Consider the following 19496-nt stretch of genomic DNA (forward strand, 5'->3'; position numbering starts at 1 on the left):
AGCCTGCACCAGTGCTCTTGCCAGCAACGGGCTGGTGAGTGCCACAAGAGTTGGTCTGCAGGTTGGTTGTGGGAGGCCTCTCGACAGTGAGTGGGGGTGGCTTGGGAACTAGGGGTTTTCCAAGGTGCTTTAGCACCCCAGGTTTTAGGTGGGGCTCCGCTCCTGGCCCCCTTTCTCAGGTCCTGGCTGCCAGCCCACAGTAGGCACTCTATTCCTGGCCCAGTGCCAGGGTCCCATCTGCCCTTCCACATGCTGTGGCACTTGGGTCCTGGCTGCCTGGCCCCATCTGCCGGGGTCGGCGGTCTGGCTGCTACCCAGCCCCACATGGCGGGTTCTGCTCCTGGCCCTACTCTGGGCAGGGGTGCTGGGCATAGGGGACTGCGGGTGGTTGGCAGGGGGGAGGTGCTGTGGTTCTCAACCTGTGGCCCACAATGATAAACAGGTTGAGAACCACTGTAGTCGAGAGTAAGGGCTAGTCAAGAATGGGTCCCCATTGTGCTAGGCATTGAAGACCCCTTTTTGACAGACTACTCATGTTTGTCTGAGAACAGTCTGCTGAGGTGATGGACCAGAGTTCTGAACACTTGGAAGATGCAAGACCAGTGATGTTATCTGGTAATGAATACAATAAATCCAGAGCCAAATGCCCTCCTGACAAAGCAGAGATGACATCACTACTCCCTTTCTGTTGTCATAATTAGGGCCTTACCAAATTCACAGCCATGAAAAACATGTCATGACTGTGAAATCTGGTCTTTTGTGTGCTTTTACTCTATACAGATTTCCTGGGGGAGACCAGCATTTCTCAAATTGTGGGTCCTGACCCAAAAGGGAGTTGCAGGGAGTCACAAGGTTATTTTAGGGAGGTTGTGGTATTGCCATCCTTACTTCTGCCCTGCCTTGGGAGCTGGGTGGCCAGAGAGTGGCAGCTGTTGGCCAGGCACGCAGCTCTGAAGGCAGCGTCTTGCCAGCAGCAGTGCAGAAGTGAGGGTGGCAATACCATACCATGCCACCCTTACTTCTGCGCTGCTCTCTTCAGAACTGGGCGGCCGGAGAGTGGGCTGGCTCTGCAGGCAGCAGTGCAGAAGTAAGGGTGGCAATACCATACCACAACTTCTGCGCTGCTGTTGGCGGCAGCTCTGTTTTCAGAGCTGGGCTTCCAGCCAGCAGCCGCTGCTCTCCAGCCGCCCAACTCTGAAGGCAGCGCTTCCACCAGCAGCAGTGCAAAAGTAAGGGTAGCAGTACTACAGCCCCCCCCCCCCAATCCTTTTTGAGTCAGGAACCCTACAATTACAACACTGAAATTTCAGATTTAAATAGCTGAAATCATGAAATTTATGATTTTTAAAAAATATCCTTTGACCATGAAATTGACCAAAATGGACTGTAAATTTGGTAGGGCCCTAGTCATAATGCATAGCTATGGTATTGTTTCTTGGACTTTGGATTCCTGGAGTGGAGATAGAAATGCTTTGCATGCCAGGCAGATGGCTCTGAGATGTAGGATGTTGATGTGGAGACAAACCTCCTGAAGGGATCATAGGCCCTTAGTTTTAAGGTGCTCCGATGAGCTGCCAGCTGAGTGGGACTGTCAGCACAGTCTTGATAGGTGAAGGTGCAGAGAAGGGTAATCTATTGCACACCTCAAGTGGGTTTTTTTCACCAGTTTAACAAGAAGAGGAATTCTTGACCATGACCAGCAGGTCCACATGGTGTCTGGTTAGTAGGGAAACTGATTTCACCCACTGTTGCCTAATGTAAGTGAAGTCTGGCAAACTGCATCACATAAGTGCATGGAGTCATGTGTCTTGGAAGCCTGAAACACTCTCAGCAATGTTCTTGGCCATGGCTCCTATGAACTCTACACTTTCAGGTAAAGTGCAGACTTTTCTCTGAGAAAAGTGTAGCAAAGAACTTTAAGGTTACTTGAATTGAGTTGGTCACTTGCTGGTGATCTTCCCTGCATCACCCAGTTGCTGAAATATAAGTAGACCTCATTAAATGAGCTGCCATGACTGCTTAGCACTTGGTGAATACCCTATGTGCTGGGGTAAGGCCAAAGAGCAGCATCATCTAGTTGTAGTGAGATTCTCCTAACAGGAATCTGATGGATTTTCTTTGAGCTATATTAAAATAGGCATCTTGGAGATCAAGAGCCATGAACCAGTCTTGAGGATCTAACTCAGGAATTATGGAGGCTAAAGTCACCATCCTGAACTTGAAATGAAGGATAAACTTGTTGAAATGCTAAAGGTCCAGAATGGACTGAAAAAATAATGGAAACAAAACTCTTTAACCCTGAACTCTGACAAACTTCTCCACTAGTCTGAGATGTAGGAGAGTCCAGCTCTGGCTTCAACAGCTTCCCACAGAAGGGGGTACCTCCTTGAGGAGACATGGGTAGTAGGAAGGGCCTTGAACTGAAGACAAAACCCCTTTCTGATAATATCTAGAACCCCTTGAAATGTGGTCCTTCTAGTGTAGTCTTCCCACAAGGGGATAGTGTAGCAGCCCTGATGCCACAAGGAATGTTGTAGGGAAGGGATGTAGGGAGGTCTTGAGATTGAGTTTTCAATGGGCTATAGAGGGAGATGAGCCCAGGACTGTTGAGCCTGCAAGTCCACCAGAGTCTGCAGCATCTGCTTGCTGCCTGAAAAGTCCCATTATATCGTGGTGCATCTCTCTCCTCTCTACCCTTTCCTTCTCCAGGCTGTCCCCAGTGTTCATCCTCTAGGCCCTATGCTCATGGTCTGTAGCACTGGCTTGCAGGATCTCATTGAAAATGTCATCCCAAGTCCTCTTCTTTTTCCCCCTCATCTGGGTCAGGTATTCCACTGGTGTGGAAGGGGAAACCCTCAAGGCTGCAATAGCAGCAGCTTCAGCTAAAACACACACAGGTACCATTGTCACTATATTCACTATGTAAATACTTAAGATGCAGAATTCATTCCCTTTGCTCCTCTAAAGTTTTAAGCATTTCATGCTCATTCTCACTTCCACTGGGAATTGCTTTTGCATGATGTCAGTCACAGCACTGGACACTGAGTATGGTCTGTGGGGGGTTAGGACAATGAGGAGGGAATTGCTCAGTTGCATGAAACTAGTAGCATAGGGCCAGGGCCAGCTCTAGGTTTTTAGCCCCCTCAAGTGCAAAAAAAAAAAAAAATCTGGAGTGTCGCCGAAGACACACACACACACACAAAAAAAGGCCAGAGTGCCGCCCCTTGAAAAGTGCCACTCCAAGCATGTGCTTGGTTTGCTGGTGCCTAGATCGGGTCCTGCATAGGGCATTAACACTGAATACTAGTACCATTTTCCACAGATGGTGGTGATTTTAGCTGATATCTTGCTCCTACTGGTAACAAAGGCAAAGAGCACAGCTGCTGTTGGCATCCCAAAGCCACCCAGACCCCATATGCTGCTAGCCTGTGTAGTGCAATGGTGTCTGCTGAAGTTATCTCTGACTGGCATAGGAAAGTGTCCTACCACGGAGGAAGAAATAAGGCAGCCATCCCTAGAAACCTTTGGCAGAGGATTACAGAGTATTTCCAGGAAGGTTTCATCAAGATCTTTCAGGAGGATTCAACAGACATTCCACTGTACATAAACAAACTGCTATGCATGGCACATGTACAACCCCCCCCCACACACACACACACACCCTCCCTAATTCAAGGGGACTGAAAAGCAATACCAACATTACCTCTCTTGGTTGTACCTCTTCTAGCATGAGTAAATTAATTAAAAGTCAAAAATTGTCCTGCTTTTTTTTTTGAGGGAGTGGGGGATCCTGTGGGGGATCCTTCATTATGCAGTCCTGACTGATGCCCAGAGTAAGTCTAACCTGCACACATTTTCAGATAAAAGCTGTTGGTAGTCAACTTGTCAATAAAATAAGGTTTGGGTTTTTTTGACAGTAGTCAATGTCCAGTAGTTAGGACAGGCCTAACAAAGAAAATAACAGAACGCCACTAGCCATCACCTTCAGCCCCCAACTAAAACCCCTCCAACGCATTATTTATGATCTACAACCTATCCTGAAGGATGAACCAACACTCTCACAAATCTTGGGAGACAGGCCAGTCCTTGCCTACAGACAGCCCCCCAGCCTGAAGCAAATACTCACCAGCAACCACATACCACACAACAGAACCACTAACCCAGGAACCTATCCTTGCAACAAAGCCCGTTGCCAACTGTGCCCACATATCTATTCAGGGGACACCATCACAGGGCCTAATAACATCAGCCACACTATCAGAGGCTCGTTCACCTGCACATCCACCAATGTGATATATGCCATGATGTGCCAGCAATGCCCCTCTGCCATGTACATTGGTCAAACTGGACGTAAAAGAATACGTAAAAGAATAAATGGACACAAATCAGATGTCAAGAATTATAACATTCATAAACCAGTCGGAGAACACTTCAATCTCTCTGGTCACGCGATTACAGACATGAAAGTTGCGATATTACAACAGAAAAACTTCAAAACCAGACTCCAGCGAGAGACTGTTGAATTGGAATTCATTTGCAAATTGGATACAATTAACTTAGGCTTGAATAGAGACTGGGAGTGGCTAAGTCATTATGCAAGGTAACCTATTTCCCCTTGTTTTTTCCTTCCCCCCCCCCCAGACGTTCTTGTTAAACCTTGGATTTATGCTGGAAATGGCCCACTTTGATTATCATACACATTGTAAGGAGAGTGATCACTTTAGATAAGCTATTACCAACAGGAGAGTGGGTTTGTGGGGGGGGGAGAAAACCTGGATTTGTGCTGGAAATGGCCCAACTTGATTATCATACACATTGTAAGGAGAGTGATCACTTTAGATAAGCTATTACCAGCAGGAGAGTGGGGTGTGGGGGGAAAGAAAACCTTTTGTAGTGGTAAACACCCATTTTTTCATGGTTTGTGTGTATAAAAAGATCTTCTCTACTTTCCACAGTATGCACCCGATAAAGTGAGCTGTAGCTCACGAAAGCTTATGCTCAAATAAATTGGTTAGTCTCTAAGGTGCCACAAGTACTCCTTTCCTTTTGACAGTAGTATGCAGATCTGCCATTTGGGATTAAGGGCCCTGGTGTGCTTAGTGCTTGCTGTACAAACATTTATGAAGAGACAATCCCTGATCTGAAGAGTTGACAGTGCAACTCTTTAGATCTTCAAGCAGTAGAACAAGTTATATTACTGCTGAAGCAGATGGAATTATGACTTAGAACTACCTAAAAGGAATTAATATCAGAGGTTCTAAGCACACACAAATCCTGCTGTAGTAAATAGAAACTGCAAGTGCTCACACATCTGAAAAATCACAGCCTATATATATTTTTCAGAAAAGCTCCTTTAGAAACTTGCTCCTTATTTCAAGAAAATAGGGTAAATTTTTATGGAAAATACTTCACAGAATCAGATTCTCATTTCTTTTAACTCTGTAGAAGTAGCATCAATTACACAAAGATGGATGAGTGATACCTAATTCCAAGCAGTGATTCTTGATTTGAAAGAGACAATAGTGCTTAATAAATAACTTTGTAGAATCAGATAGCTGGAGTGGAGACTGGAATGTCCTGAAGGTTTCTTGGGGAAATATTTGTATGTTTTATGTGAATGCTTGTGACAGAGTGTTCATGACTTTTTATTTTAATGGCTTAATGGTATAAAGAAAACTAACCATTAATCCATTACAGCGTTTAGGGGCATATGTTTCTTCACATTTATTTGAATTCATCTCTCATCCCCCTTTCATGCCCCCTAAGGATCAACCCACAGGTCCACACACACCCTTCTCCTGACCTAGAACAGTGGGTCTAAACCAGTTATCCCTGGGGGTACACAGTGGTCTTCTAGGAGGTAAAATTCACTTAGATATTTGCCTAGTTTTACGATAGAGCTCGTAAAAGCACTAGTGAAGTCAGTACAAACTACAATTTCATACAGACACTGACTTGTTTATACTGCTCCATATACAACGCACTGAAATGTAAGCACAATATTTCTATTCCAATTGATCAATTTTATAATTAGATGGTAAAAATGAGGACATTGGCAGTTTTTCAGGAACCGTGTGCTGGGATACGTTTGTATTTTTATGTCTGACTTTGTAAGCAAATTGATTTAAGTGAGGTGAAACGTGGGGGTAGGCAAGACAGCTCAGACTCCTGAATAGGGTACAGTCGTCTGGAACGATTGAGAACCACTGTCCCGCAGGGCCGATGCAGCAGAGGGGCTATAGGGGCCCACGGCACACAGGGAAGGTCTTTAATGCTCCTCCTCTTCCCCCTTGGAGCGGAAGCGCCTCACTCTGACCTCAAGCCGCTCTCCCTCCGCTAAATAAAAGATTTATTTTTAATCAGTTTTGGTTGCAAGTCTCGGGCTGGTGTGTTTTCTTCTTCCTTGACGGGAAAGGGCAGGAGCTTCACGGGCTCGACCAGCAGCAGCAGCAGCAGCCGCAGCCAGGCTGAGGCGAAGCGTCCGCTTCCCCTCCCCCCTCTCGCTGCGGGGGAGGGAGAGAAGCACCTCCACCTCTTCCCGCCCTTTCTCTGCGGCGCGAGCCGCTCTCCGTCCCAGCGGCCGTTAAAGAGCCGTTGGAAGCGGCTCGTGGGCGCGCGCCTTGCAGCCCTTAGGGCAAGGGAGGGCGGCGCGCGTGCCCCCCTCCGCCGAGCTGCTGCCCCTTAGGGCCCCTCCCAGAGTCTCTCTGGCTGCAGAACGTTTGCAGCAGGTCACACCCCTGGGGGCACGTTGCAGGGGTGTGTTCAGTTGTAGCTCGCGGCTTATCAGGAGGTCGGGGCTCCCCGTTTAAAGGCGCTAGCCAAACCGCTCCTCCCAGCTAATGTGTGTTGGTCTGTCAGTGAGGCCTTTAGAAAAGGTCACCTGGGATTGTAGTTTAATTTTGCCTGTAGTTTCATTATGTTACATTTCACTCAGATGCTCAGACCTTGGTAACCTCAGTTACAACTTTACATCTCCCCCTTCCCTGCCCCCCCCCCCATTAAATCAGGTGAATTTCCCAATATTTGCAGGCCAAGATTTAATTCAATTTAACTTTGGTTTTAGAGATGTAGATGGTGCTGATTCCCACATGAAAGCTATTGTTTCTTTGTAATACATGTTCACATACTGCCCTTATCACGGTAATATCTGAGCACCATCCAGAACTTAGTTATGGTTCTTTCATCCTCGCCCCAGGGGGAGAATTGCATGCACAGTGGGGTGATTTGTTTTGATAGGGTTTGGGGTTTTTTTTAAGTGTCCACGCTGTTTGTGTGAAGAGAAGTTAGGCTAAAGAAATGCACCTGGCACTTGGGAGTGGATGGTGGCAAAGTTTATGTTGGTCCTTAGTTCCTGTGGAAGTTTGTTCCACAGTGCGGGGGGTCTAGCCCCTAAAAAAGCACAGACCTGCCTTTTACCCATATGGTAAAAAGTTCCTTTGTACCTGAGGAGCAGCATTGTCTTCCAGAATTTTCCCCCTGAAGCTTTAGGTGGTCTTTTAGCTATGCTGGGCCCAGGCCACTGAGCTGAGCACTTTTAAAATAAGGATTGAAACCTTGAACTTGACTTGATAGTGTATAGTAAGATAGTATCATAGAATCATAGAATATCAGGGTTGGAAGGGACCTCAGGAGGTCATCTAGTCCAACTCCCTGCTCAAAGCAGGACCGATCCCCAATTAAATCATCCCAGCCAGGGCTTTGTCAAGCCAGGCCTTAAAAACTTCTAAGGAAGGAGATTCCACCACCTCCCTAGGTAACGCATTCCAGTGTTTCACCACCCTCCTAGTGAAAAAGTTTTTCCTAATATCCAACCTAAATCTCCCCCACTGCAACTTCAGACCATTACTCCTCGTTCTGTCATCTGCTACCACTGAGAACAGTCTAGATCCATCCTCTTTGGAACCCCCTTTCAGGTAGTTGAAAGCAGCTATCAAATTCCCCCTCATTCTTCTCTTCCGTAGACTAAACATCCCCAGTTCCCTCAGCCTCTCCTCATAACTCATGTGTTCCAGTCCCCTAATCATTTTTGTTGCCCTCCGCTGGACTCTTTCCAATTTTTCCACATCCTTCTTGTAGTGTGGGGCCCAAAACTGGACACAGTACTCCAGATGAGGTCTCACCAGTGTCGAATAGAGGAGAATGATCACGTCCCTCGATCTGCTGGCAGTGCCCCTACTTATACATCCCAAAATGCCATTGGCCTTCTTGGCAACAAGGGCACACTGTTGACTCATATCCAGCTTCTCGTCCACTGTAACCCCTAGGTCCTTTTCTGCAGAACTGCTGCTGAGCCATTCGGTCCCTAGTCTGTAGCGGTGCATGGGATTCTTCCGTCCTAAGTGCAGGACTCTGCACTTGTCCTTGGTGAACCTCATCACATTTCTTTTGGCCCAATCCTCTAATTTGTCTAGGTCCCTCTGTATCCTATCCCTACCCTCTAGCGTATCTACCTCTCCTCCCAGTTTAGTGTCATCTGCAAACTTGCTGAGGGTGCAATCCACACCATCCTCCAGATCATTTATGAAGATATTGAACAAAACCGGCCCCAGGACCGACCCTTGGGGCACTCCATTTGATACCGGCTGCCAACTAGACATGGATCCATTGATCACTACCCGTTGAGCCCGACAATCTAGCCAGCTTTCTATCCACCTTATAGTCCATTCATCCAGCCCATACTTCTTTAACTTACTGGCAAGAATACTGTGGGAGATAGTGTCAAAAGCTTTGCTAAAGTCAAGGAACAACATGTCCACCGCTTTCCCTTCATCCACAGAACCAGTTATCTCATCATAGAAGGCAATTAGATTAGTCAGGCATGACTTGCCCTTGGTGAATCCATGCTGACTGTTCCTGATCTCCTCTAAGTGCTTCAGAATTGATTCCTTGAGGACCTGCTCCATGATTTTTCCAGGGACTGAGGTGAGGCTGACTGGCCTGTAGTTCCCAGGATCCTCCTTCTTCCCTTTTTTAAAGATGGGCACTACATTAGCCTTTTTCCAGTCGTCCGGGAGTTCCCCTGATCGCCATGAGTTTTCAAAGATAATGGCCAATGGCTCTGCAATCACATCCGCCAACTCCTTTAGCACTCTCAGATGCAACGCATCTGGCCCCATGGACTTGTGCACGTCCAGCTTTTCTAAATAGTCCTGAACCACTTCCTTCTCCACAGAGGGCTGGTCACCTCCTCCCCATGCTGTGCTGCCCAGTGCAGTAGTCTGGGAGCTGACCTTGTTCGTGAAGACAGAGGCAAAAAAAGCATTGAGTACATTAGCTTTTTCCACATCCTCTGTCACTAGGTTGCCTCCCTCATTCAGTAAGGGGCCCACACTTTCCTTGACTTTCTTCTTGTTGCTAACATACCTGAAGAAACCCTTCTTGTTAGTCTTAACACCTCTTGCTAGCTGCAACTCCAGGTGTGATTTGGCCTTCCTGATTTCACTCCTGCATGCCCGAGCAATATTTTTATACTCATCCCTGGTCATTTGTCCAATCTTCCACTTCTTGTAAGCTTCTTTTTTGTATTTAAGATCAGCAAGGATTTCACTGTTAAGCCAAGCTGGTCGCCTGCCATATTTACTATTCTTTCTACACATCGGGATGGTTTGTCCCTGTAACTTCAATAAGGATTCTTTAAAATACAGCCAGCTCTCCTGGACTCCTTTCCCCCTCATGTTATTCTCCCAGGGGATCTTGTCCATCAGTTCCCTGAGGGAGTCAAAGTCTGCTTTTCTGAAGTCCAGGGTCCGTATTCTGCTGCTTTCCTTTCTTCCTTGTGTCAGGATCCTGAACTCGACCATCTCATGGTCACTGCATCCCAGGTTCCCATCCACTTTAGCTTCCCCTACTAATTCTTCCCGGTTTGTGAGCCGCAGGTCAAGAAGAGCTCTGCCCCTAGTTGGTTCCTCCAGCACTTGCACCAGGAAATTGTCCCCTACATTTTCCAAAAACTTCCTGGATTGTCTGTGCACCGCTGTATTGCTCTCCCAGCAGATATCAGGGTGATTGAAGTCTCCCATGAGAACCAGGGCGTGCGATCTAGTAACTTCTGCAAGTTGCCGGAAGAAAGCCTCGTCCACCTCATCCCCCTGGTCCGGTGGTCTATAGTAGACTCCCACCACGACATCACCCTTGTTGCTCACACTTCTAAACTTAATCCAGAGACTCTCAGGTTTTTCTGCAGTTTCATACTTGAGCTCTGAGCAGTCATACTGATCTCTTACATACAGTGCAACTCATATAGTATAGACAGTGAAGGACAGTTTACAAGTCTAAATAACCCCCATACAAACCTTTAAAGAAACCCCAAATGCCACATAGACACTGCTTTTTTACCCACACTGTGGACCAAGCATAACTTTCTTTAATACCTTTCTCTTGTCAACAAATATCTTAATATTGTGCCCCACCTACCTTAGTGGACCAGGTGCTAACTACTCAAAAAGTTAAAAAAAAAATCTCAATGCAGCAGAAAATTTGGTGTAGATTTGAGGTTTCTCTAAAGGCTTGAATAAAGTGTTCAGTTTGCCAGGGTGAATAGTTTGAAATATACAAGACAAAGGACACAGTACTTCTCTCATGTTGTATTGGTAGTACAAAATTATACACAGTAAAAAAAAACAAAAAACAGAAAAACAACCATTTGTGATCCTTTCCATCACTGTTGCTTAAAAAGGGGAAATAAGGGATGTTCCATAAAATAAATGATGTGGAACTCCTTGTCAGAGGATGTTGTGAAGGCCAAGACTATAACAGGGCTCAAAAAATAAGTAGATACGTTTATGGAGGATAAGTCCATCAATGGCTATTAGCCAGGATGGGCAGGGATGGTGTCCCTAGCCTGTTTGCCAGAAGCTGGGAATGGGCAACAGGGGATGGATCACTTGATGATTCCCTGTTCTGTTCATTCCCTCTGGGGCACCTGGCCTTGGCCACTGTCTCAAGACAGGATACTGGCTAGATGGACCTTTGGTCTGATCCAGTATGGCCGTTCTTATGGTGGTCCCCCTGTTTCCTCCACCCCCCACAAAACTGAGTTAAACTTAATTAAATCCTTTCCTCCTAATGTTGGCCGTAGGGAAATTCATCTTTTTATGGAGGGGGGTTTCACTAACTGCTCAAATTTATTCCAGTGTCAGTCTGATTAGCAATTAACAGACAAAAATCTCTCCTATACATAACTCTATTTGTAATCTATAACTTTTTATACATAAAATATGTGTACTGGCCAGCAACAAGTTTAGGCTTGAAATTAGATGAAGGTTTAATCTACCATCAAGTAGTGAAGTTCTGTAACAAACTTCCAAGGGGAGCAGTGGGGGCAGAAAACCTAACCGGCTTCAAGACTGAGCTTGATAAGTGTATGGAGGGGATGGTATGATGACACTTCCTACAATGGCAATTCACTGATCTGCAACTGCTAGCAGCAAATATTTCCAGTGGCTGGTGATGGGACACTAGATGGGAAGGGCTCTGTGTTACTACAGAGAATTCTTTCCCAGGTGTCTGGCTGCTAGGTCTTGCCCATATGCTCAGGGTCTAACTGATCACCATATTTGGGGTCGGGAAGGAATTTCCCCCCGGGTCAGATTGGCAGAGACCCTGGGGTTTTTTTGCCTTCCTCTGCAGCATGGGGCATGGGTCACTTGCAGGTTTAAACCAGTGTCAATGGTGGATTCTCTGTAACTTGAAGTCTTTAAATCATGATTTGAGGACTTCAGTAACTCAGCCAGAGATTAGGGGTCTATTACAGAAGTGGATGGGTGAGATTGTGTGGCCTGCAATGTGCAGGAGATCAGACTATATGATCATGATGGTTCCTTCTGACCTTAAAGTCTATGAGTAAACAATATTTTCCCTATTTGACATTAGGTTCCATATTTTTAAATTGTCCTACAGTAATGGCTTTAATATGTAATTATCCATTGATTACAGGTTTTTAGTATATTGTTAATCTTGGTACGTAGTTACTTACTGGAAGCAATATCAAAATCTTGAATTGATTAAAAAAAGAGATTAGAGTGATTTTTTTTTATAGTTGACAAATTAACAAATTAGAATAACTATGTATGTTTAGACACCCTAGTAGGATATTTGTGAATGGCTACAATACAGAAATTCAGAACAGCCAAGAAAAAAGACACTTGTGGGGTAAGAACTAAATTTATGTGTTTGTATCAAATTAATTATTGTGGGAATTAATTTAACTACATTGTGCCCAATTCACCCATCTTTGGCAGTGTGCGAGACCAGTGTGGCTGTCTACAGTGGGGTAAAACCACATGAGAGCATAATGCTTGGCCATTGGTATTCATAAGAACGATCATACTGGGTCAGACCAAAGGTCCATCTAACCCAGTATCCTGTCTTCCGACAGTGGCCAATGCCAGGTGCTTCAGAGGGAATGAACAGAACTGATAATCATCAAGTGATCCATCCCGTCACCCATTCCCAGACCTGATCCTTCCCACAGTTCAAAAGCATTCAGATCCGGGGTTGTCTTTCATCCCAGTATGGATACAGATCTGGATCTGAATTTCCCTGAAGTCCCCTTGATGTTCATACCGAGGTTTAGTTCAGATCCATCTCTACTTTCAGCATTGTGACATGCTAGTAATACACTATCTCTGTGGTTTAACTTAATTTGAACTTTATATTAATTAATTAAATAACAGTTTTTCATGTGCCAAGATACATATCTATTGCAATTAATGTTAGTGACTGTTTTTGTTTTCAAAATCAGTGGGCTACCTTATTTCCCAGAGAGATAAAAACACATCAGCAATCTCTAGTTATGGTGAAGAGAATAATGGCTGTTGCAGTATCAGCTATTACTTACTTACGTGGAATTTTCCCTGAAGATGCATACAGCACCCATTATTTAGAAGGTACAAAGATAATGATTTCAAATCTTGTTTTTTATAGTGTTTGCATATCTGTTTCTCTAATTTGCATGCCTGTTGTAAAACTGATTTTAATCAGTGGTACTTATTTTAATATTTATTTCTTCAAAATATCTTGTACAGTATAATCAGAAGAAGAAATATAAATATATATGAATGTTTATCTACAAATCTACCTATCTACCCACCCATACCATCATTACCATTGTATCTGAGCTTCTATGTTACAGGCTTACTATTTTACTAAATCATGTGTTTCGCAGTATTAAAAAATATTCTCTAAATATGGCGTGCAAAAATAAAATTTTGAATGGTTTAAATATCAGCATGTAACTTTTGCAAATGATAAAATATATTATTTCATCCCTCTCTAAGGCAGAATGCCACTGGAAATGAAATAAATTTACTAGTATTCACCTATCATGAATACTTTAATGAAATTGGCTGTTTAGTGGTTGATTTGTGTCCCTGTTCCCAAGGTCTCCTCTACATATAGTTTTGCACCAATTTAATTAAATTGGCAAAACCTCCTAGTGTGAACTCAGTTACATTAATATAATTGGATTTTTATATGTATGGATTGTTCTAATAATATCGACGCTAACAGCTCCACACTATGAATGAGTTTATAACAATTTAGTTTAATTGGTTCAAAACTGTGTAAACTAGGCCCAAGTCAGTGTTTCAAGAATAACACATAAACATAAAGGATTTCACAATGAGGCCTGTACAGCTGTCTAAAGTATGCATAATGGAGTGAAATTACAAAGCAGTATGCAGTGAGTTGTGTTCAGTAATCTTGTTATTGATAATAGATTTTACGAAATGTCAATGCTTGTGCATGTTTTTGAAACAGAACTCAAATAGTTTTGATGAAATAGCATTGACATCAGCTCACTAGCAGCCTGATCTTGTTCCCATTTAAGTCAATGGCAAAACTCCCACTGATTTCAATAGTGCAGGATTAGACCTCAGGTATCTACTTGCCCAATCTTATTGGAGGGGATGTAAAAAGTAGGGGGAAATAATTATTTCATATATTATGTTTTTCATATATTTCTCTTATTATAAATGAAGAATATTTCTCTTCTATTTTTGCTATAGATCTGTGTGTTAAAGTTTTGCGAGAAGACAGCATCTATCCAAGAGTATCCAAAATTGTTAAATGGTACGTACACAGTTAAACAGCACATCATATTTCCTTTTTATATATTACATGTTGTGTTTATCATATTTATTAAATAACATTTTCAACATTTTTCCATCTGTAGTCTCACCTTTCCTAGTGTTTTTGTACTTTTTACACAATTTTTTATTGTCCCCTTCTAAATTTAGTATATACACTATTTTAAACTAAATGACTTGCTGTCCAAACAGTTTATTTTTTATAAAACAAGTTTATGGGAGAAAACAATCTTTAGCAAGGGCTTCGGATCAGGCTCACTGTTATATTAGGAATGTGCTCCTTTTCATCTAAACATTTAAAACTGTTTCCTCCTTCAGGATGAAAGGATGCTTTGAGGCATTAGAAAAAAAATATGTAAGTCTGTCTTAATTATAGCTGTGGGGTTTTTTTGGTGGTGGTGTGGGGCATGCTGGGTGCTGAAAAGCTGTTACAAATTTTCTTAGTGTATACACACCCTAAAGTCTCAACCATAACTGCCATCGCACCAGGTAATGGCAGGGCATGAAGTGAGGTCTAGTGACCAATTCCTGGGTGAAGACAGGCCCTTTTTTGCTACAGTAAATCTCCACTTTTAGAAGTAAATCATAACCTCAGATCAGTGGAGAGTCCCATGTAGTGGAAGTGGTGGAAAATCTTTGGATGGGGCAAAATTCCAGAGAGAAAAGCAGAAGATGCACATCTATTGTGTTGCAGAGAGCTAACTTCAGTTCTGGGAGGATCTGCACACCAGGAGAAGGTTGTGGTAGGGCCAGGGTGGATGACGGGAGGGTCTGGATAGGGCTGGGTTTGCTGCAGAACAATTCCTCTGTAGTGCACCCTGACAGAACAGAGCAGTTTGTCTGGTTCTTCTGCTGGCCAGTGTGCTGCTGCCCTGGATTTGAGATGTAGTGATTTTTTAATATATAATAATGAACACTTCATTATAAGAGGATTTTTCCACTTTAACAAATTCTCCAAATAGGTCACCAGATTAAAAATTTGCTTTATTCCCCTAACTACTGCTCTGTCCCCCACTCCTCTCTATTCAGAATGTCTTTAAGCTTTTGCCAAGACATGCACCATGCCCAACAAATTGATAAAATAAAATGATCAAAGCAAACAGTGTAAATACATCAGAGATTGAGAAATTATGCACTTCAGTTAGAAAATAATCTGTTTATAACAATCCCATTGCCTCCTTACATTTATAGTAATACCATACATCATAATAATGAGCATGTAAGGGTTATTTTTAAATTATTGTTCTTTATATCTACTTACATTTAAAAACTGTGTAGTTACCTTTAACGTTGCATTTTCTTTTATTTTCTTAATAGCTGCAAATGATGATTCTTGGAGTAAGTACGTATATATGTGTCTACAGCATGTTATATGATTTTATTTGTAACTTCCTTGCTAATTGTTTTATATAGTTTTACAATAAAAGCACAAAGTTTAACTTTGCTTTTTAATTTGGCTCAGGAAGCAACAGTCGAAAAATATTGCAGCTAGATGTTTCTGTTACTCTTCTAATTTCTCTAAATCCAGTTTCAACGTATTAAACAAAAATATAGTTCATAAAACAACAGTTCACTTAGGTGAAAACCTGTAAAAGGAATCCACTTAAAATAGTACTAGTCTGAGGCAATATTCCTCTCCTGTTTTAGTGGGTGCAGGATCAGGTTCTATCATGTCAGAAAGGAGACACCCTGTTTGGATATTGTTATGTAAAGACTCAAAGTATGATTTTCACTTTCTCTATTACTGTTTTTTACTGCAAAATCTCTTGAAGAACTTGTCAAAGGGAAGTTTAAAATCCATACAGTTGTATAATATAAAATTATCTGCAATAGTATAATTACCTCTTTTAGCTTATTATCCTGTATTTTAATGTAACTAGGCATTACAGTAACAACAGGAATGGCGTGAAATTAGAATGTGGAGGCGGGGGGGCAGGGGAAGAAATGTGAAAACTACTGTGCTTTAACAAATTTTCCATTATGTGGCTCTTTCTTGACATCAGACTTTTCCCCTGCTCTACTATGGCTGCAAAATAAGTTGCTTTCAGCTTAATATAGTCATTTATGCAATGTATGAAATAAAAGTGAGAACCTGCTAGCACAATGTATTCGAGCCAATCATAATCACGTTATTGGCATGCTTCTATTTCTTCCAAGATGTACCAATTAAAAAAGTCTGCTATGTACAGCTTTGTGCCTTTGTCTTTGTGGGAGCAATCTATTAAGGTTTCCTGACCTCAGGTTAGAGGTTTTTCTACAAGTGGAGACTGGATCAAAGAATAGATGCTAATTTAAAGGTGTGCTGTGCTACCAGATCAGAATTTCTATGCTTGAAAGATTAGCACCACATGTACAAAGCACTTAGATTAATTAATTTTTCAACACAGCAGAGCTTCTGGAGACTCACAAAAGTATATGTATATGTTTTATTGATTTTTATAGCAGTATCAACAAAATTATGATTAAATATTAAAATTAAATAAAAATGAATAATAAAAATGTGTTTTTGTTCTCCCCCCCTCCTTAAAATGCTGTATCTTCTTAATGTACTGCAGGTACAGAAGGACGCAGCTAACCCAAATGTAAGGCTCTATGAATATATAAATCTAGTCAAATAACAGTAAAACGATAGTGACATGTTACTTACACTAAGAATACAATACAAATAGATGGGGGAAAAATACATGGTCATCTTGTCCATCTACCAGCCAATGCAGGATTGTGTCCTTCAGTATATTTTTTAGATCTTTGGCCAGTAAATTTTTAAATGTCTCAAGTAACATAGCTTCAACCATTTACTTTGAAATATTCAGTGATCCCCATCAATTTGCTTATGCAGCCAGTTTTATAAATCAAGAATTTGCTATGAAATAAAGTAATCTTATTTTATTTTTACATTTATTTTTAAAAAGTCTAGACTGTAAAAAGTTCTGTTCAACCAATTTAAATTTTTAATGTTTGAAATTAGAAATATAAATCTGTTGACTGCTGCTCAAGTTTTACATTACACTAAAGGTACCTTATAAGGGTTAGTAAATGCTCCTTGATCATAACTGACACTACTATGAAGGAATCAAGTCTACCTTTTGTAATTAGTATATTTCGTATTTTTGTTCATATTTAGGACATGATAGAATCTTATCAATTTAAATTGAGATATACATCAAAGGGACAACAGATGGACGTATTCAGGTGAATAGCTACAGAATTAATTCTATGAAACACAAACAAAACATTAAAAAAGGAAAATAAGATCTTAAGATGTGATTCACTGAACAATTAATCTGTGCTTTATTCAGCAGCATTTATGCACACAAATTGAATGTATTTTTTAAAGGGATTTGTAAGAAAGGTTTGAGCAAAAATGTTAGAATAATACCAATATTCCATACTGCTTACCTACAGCATACACTGTAAATTTACTTAGTTCTCCCTTCTAAAGTTATTGCAAGTGACAAATATTTTGATTTCACCAGTTCAAGAAAGACTGAAACACCTGACTTACTTCTTGCAAATAGTGATCTTCTGTATGATAAAATATGTATCTGTATTCTAGAATGTTTTACTTTAACCTGTATATAAAGAATTTTAAATGTCAGATAAATCCTTACAACTCCTTACTTATTTTTCCCCTAGCAATAAGAAAACTAATGTAACAAATGATGCAACAGAAGACATAAAGAGGACCTGTCTTCTTCTAATTCATAACCTCTATTTTCTGATGGAAAATATTGTTTCTCTTCCTTATGATGTCTCTCTCACTATGAAGCTATTTTATTATGCAGATGGCAAGTATTGGGATTTATTTGTAAAACTTTATTTAAACAAACAAAAAAATCTGAATGGAATGGAACACATACATTTTACACAAAGAGAAAAAAAAGACAAAAAATAAAGTAAAATTAATATGACATGTACCAGTTATCACTTTGCCTATATCTTACATCGCTTTCTCCCACCTTTTGTCTCTTGTGTATTTATATTGTCAATATAAAAACGAGGAGTACTTGTAGCACCTTAGAAACTAACAAATTTATTTGGGCATAAGCTTTTGTGGGCGAAAACCCACTTCATCAGATGCATGGAGTGGGAAAAAAACAGTAGGCAGGTATACACACAGTACATGAAAAGATGGAAGTTGCCTTAGCATGTGGGGGGGTCAGTGCTAACGAGACAATTCAATTAAAGTACAAATACAATACTTCCATGTAGGGACCAGCTCTTTCTGTGTTTGCACAGTGCCAGCAGAAGGATATGCCAATTCCAACTGGGGCCTCTAGGCACTACTATATTACAAATAAGTATGATATGAAAAGCAGAACTGTCTCTAATAAAATTAGTTTTAAATTTTCCTTTAGGTATCAGAGAGTGAGTCTTCAGGCATGGGAATGACCTTCAATTTTTATCATCATAGATCTTCATACTCCACATTTTGTCCTTAGTCACTTAACATGTACTTAAAGTAAACATCTGATCAGTCTCCATAATGCCAGAATAAAATGACAACTAAATTGTAAATATTTGAAAATCATAGGTGTTTTTTAAATATGTACCTGTTTCCTTTTGGTGTTTAAAGGAATTAAGCACTGTTCACACAAATAGAATTGCCCACATGTTTAGAAATGAGCTACTATTACTACTATTAATAATCATGATGAATGATTATTCATGTAGTGCATTTATGAGCAAGAGGATTCTCTCAGGTGTGTGTTTGTTTTTAATAGTGACCCCTCCAGAATACCAGCCTCCTGGCTTTAAAGAGGGAGACTCAGAGTTTATCTTATTCGAAGGCATACCTGTGCTTGTGAAGGTGGGAGAAATAGAAACATCTTTCCATATGTTAAAGCTGAAGATTATTAAAAAGGAGGAGAGGATAGATTCAATGGATATACATGGTATCCTGAAAGAATGTAGAGAAGATGCAGAGAGAGAAAAGGAACAGGTACAAATATCTAGCAAAAATGCATGTTCCTTTTTATCATCACTATATTTCATATGTGCATCCACAAAAATTATTAGGCAAAGAATCTTTTTCAAGGTGTGGCTGAGTAAATTTTTTTCCAAGATCCCATTTTCTTAAAATTTTTCTAAAATAAATAGAATTGCTCATGAAAAGCTGTTTCCTCTAGCCCACTAGTAATACAATTATTATAAACTTAATTATCAATTGATCTGTCATGGGATAATAACCACAGAAAATATTACTACTGTTTTTCCTATGAATTATTGTTAATAAAAAAGAGACTATGCTTTCCAGTGTAGCATAGTGTTTTAATGCATATATTCTGGAAAGCAGCTAACAGAAGGCATGATCATCAATATGAAACAGTTTGATTTTCTTCACTGGATGCTGTGGTAGATATAGGGTTGCCAGGCATCCGTTTTTTGACTGGAACACCAGTCGAAAAG

General features: G+C 41.3%; 1 protein-coding gene across 1 annotated transcript in view; it reads right to left on the reverse strand.

Moving 5' to 3' along the window:
• LOC141992584 (aldo-keto reductase family 1 member A1) overlaps window positions 1-19496 on the reverse strand; it is a 107034-nt gene that overhangs the window by 55956 nt on the left and 31582 nt on the right. The gene's annotated exons all lie outside the window — the stretch shown is intronic.

Source organism: Natator depressus, chromosome 8 (genome assembly GCF_965152275.1).
Source record: "Natator depressus isolate rNatDep1 chromosome 8, rNatDep2.hap1, whole genome shotgun sequence".
Classification (NCBI taxonomy): Eukaryota; Metazoa; Chordata; order Testudines; family Cheloniidae; genus Natator; species Natator depressus.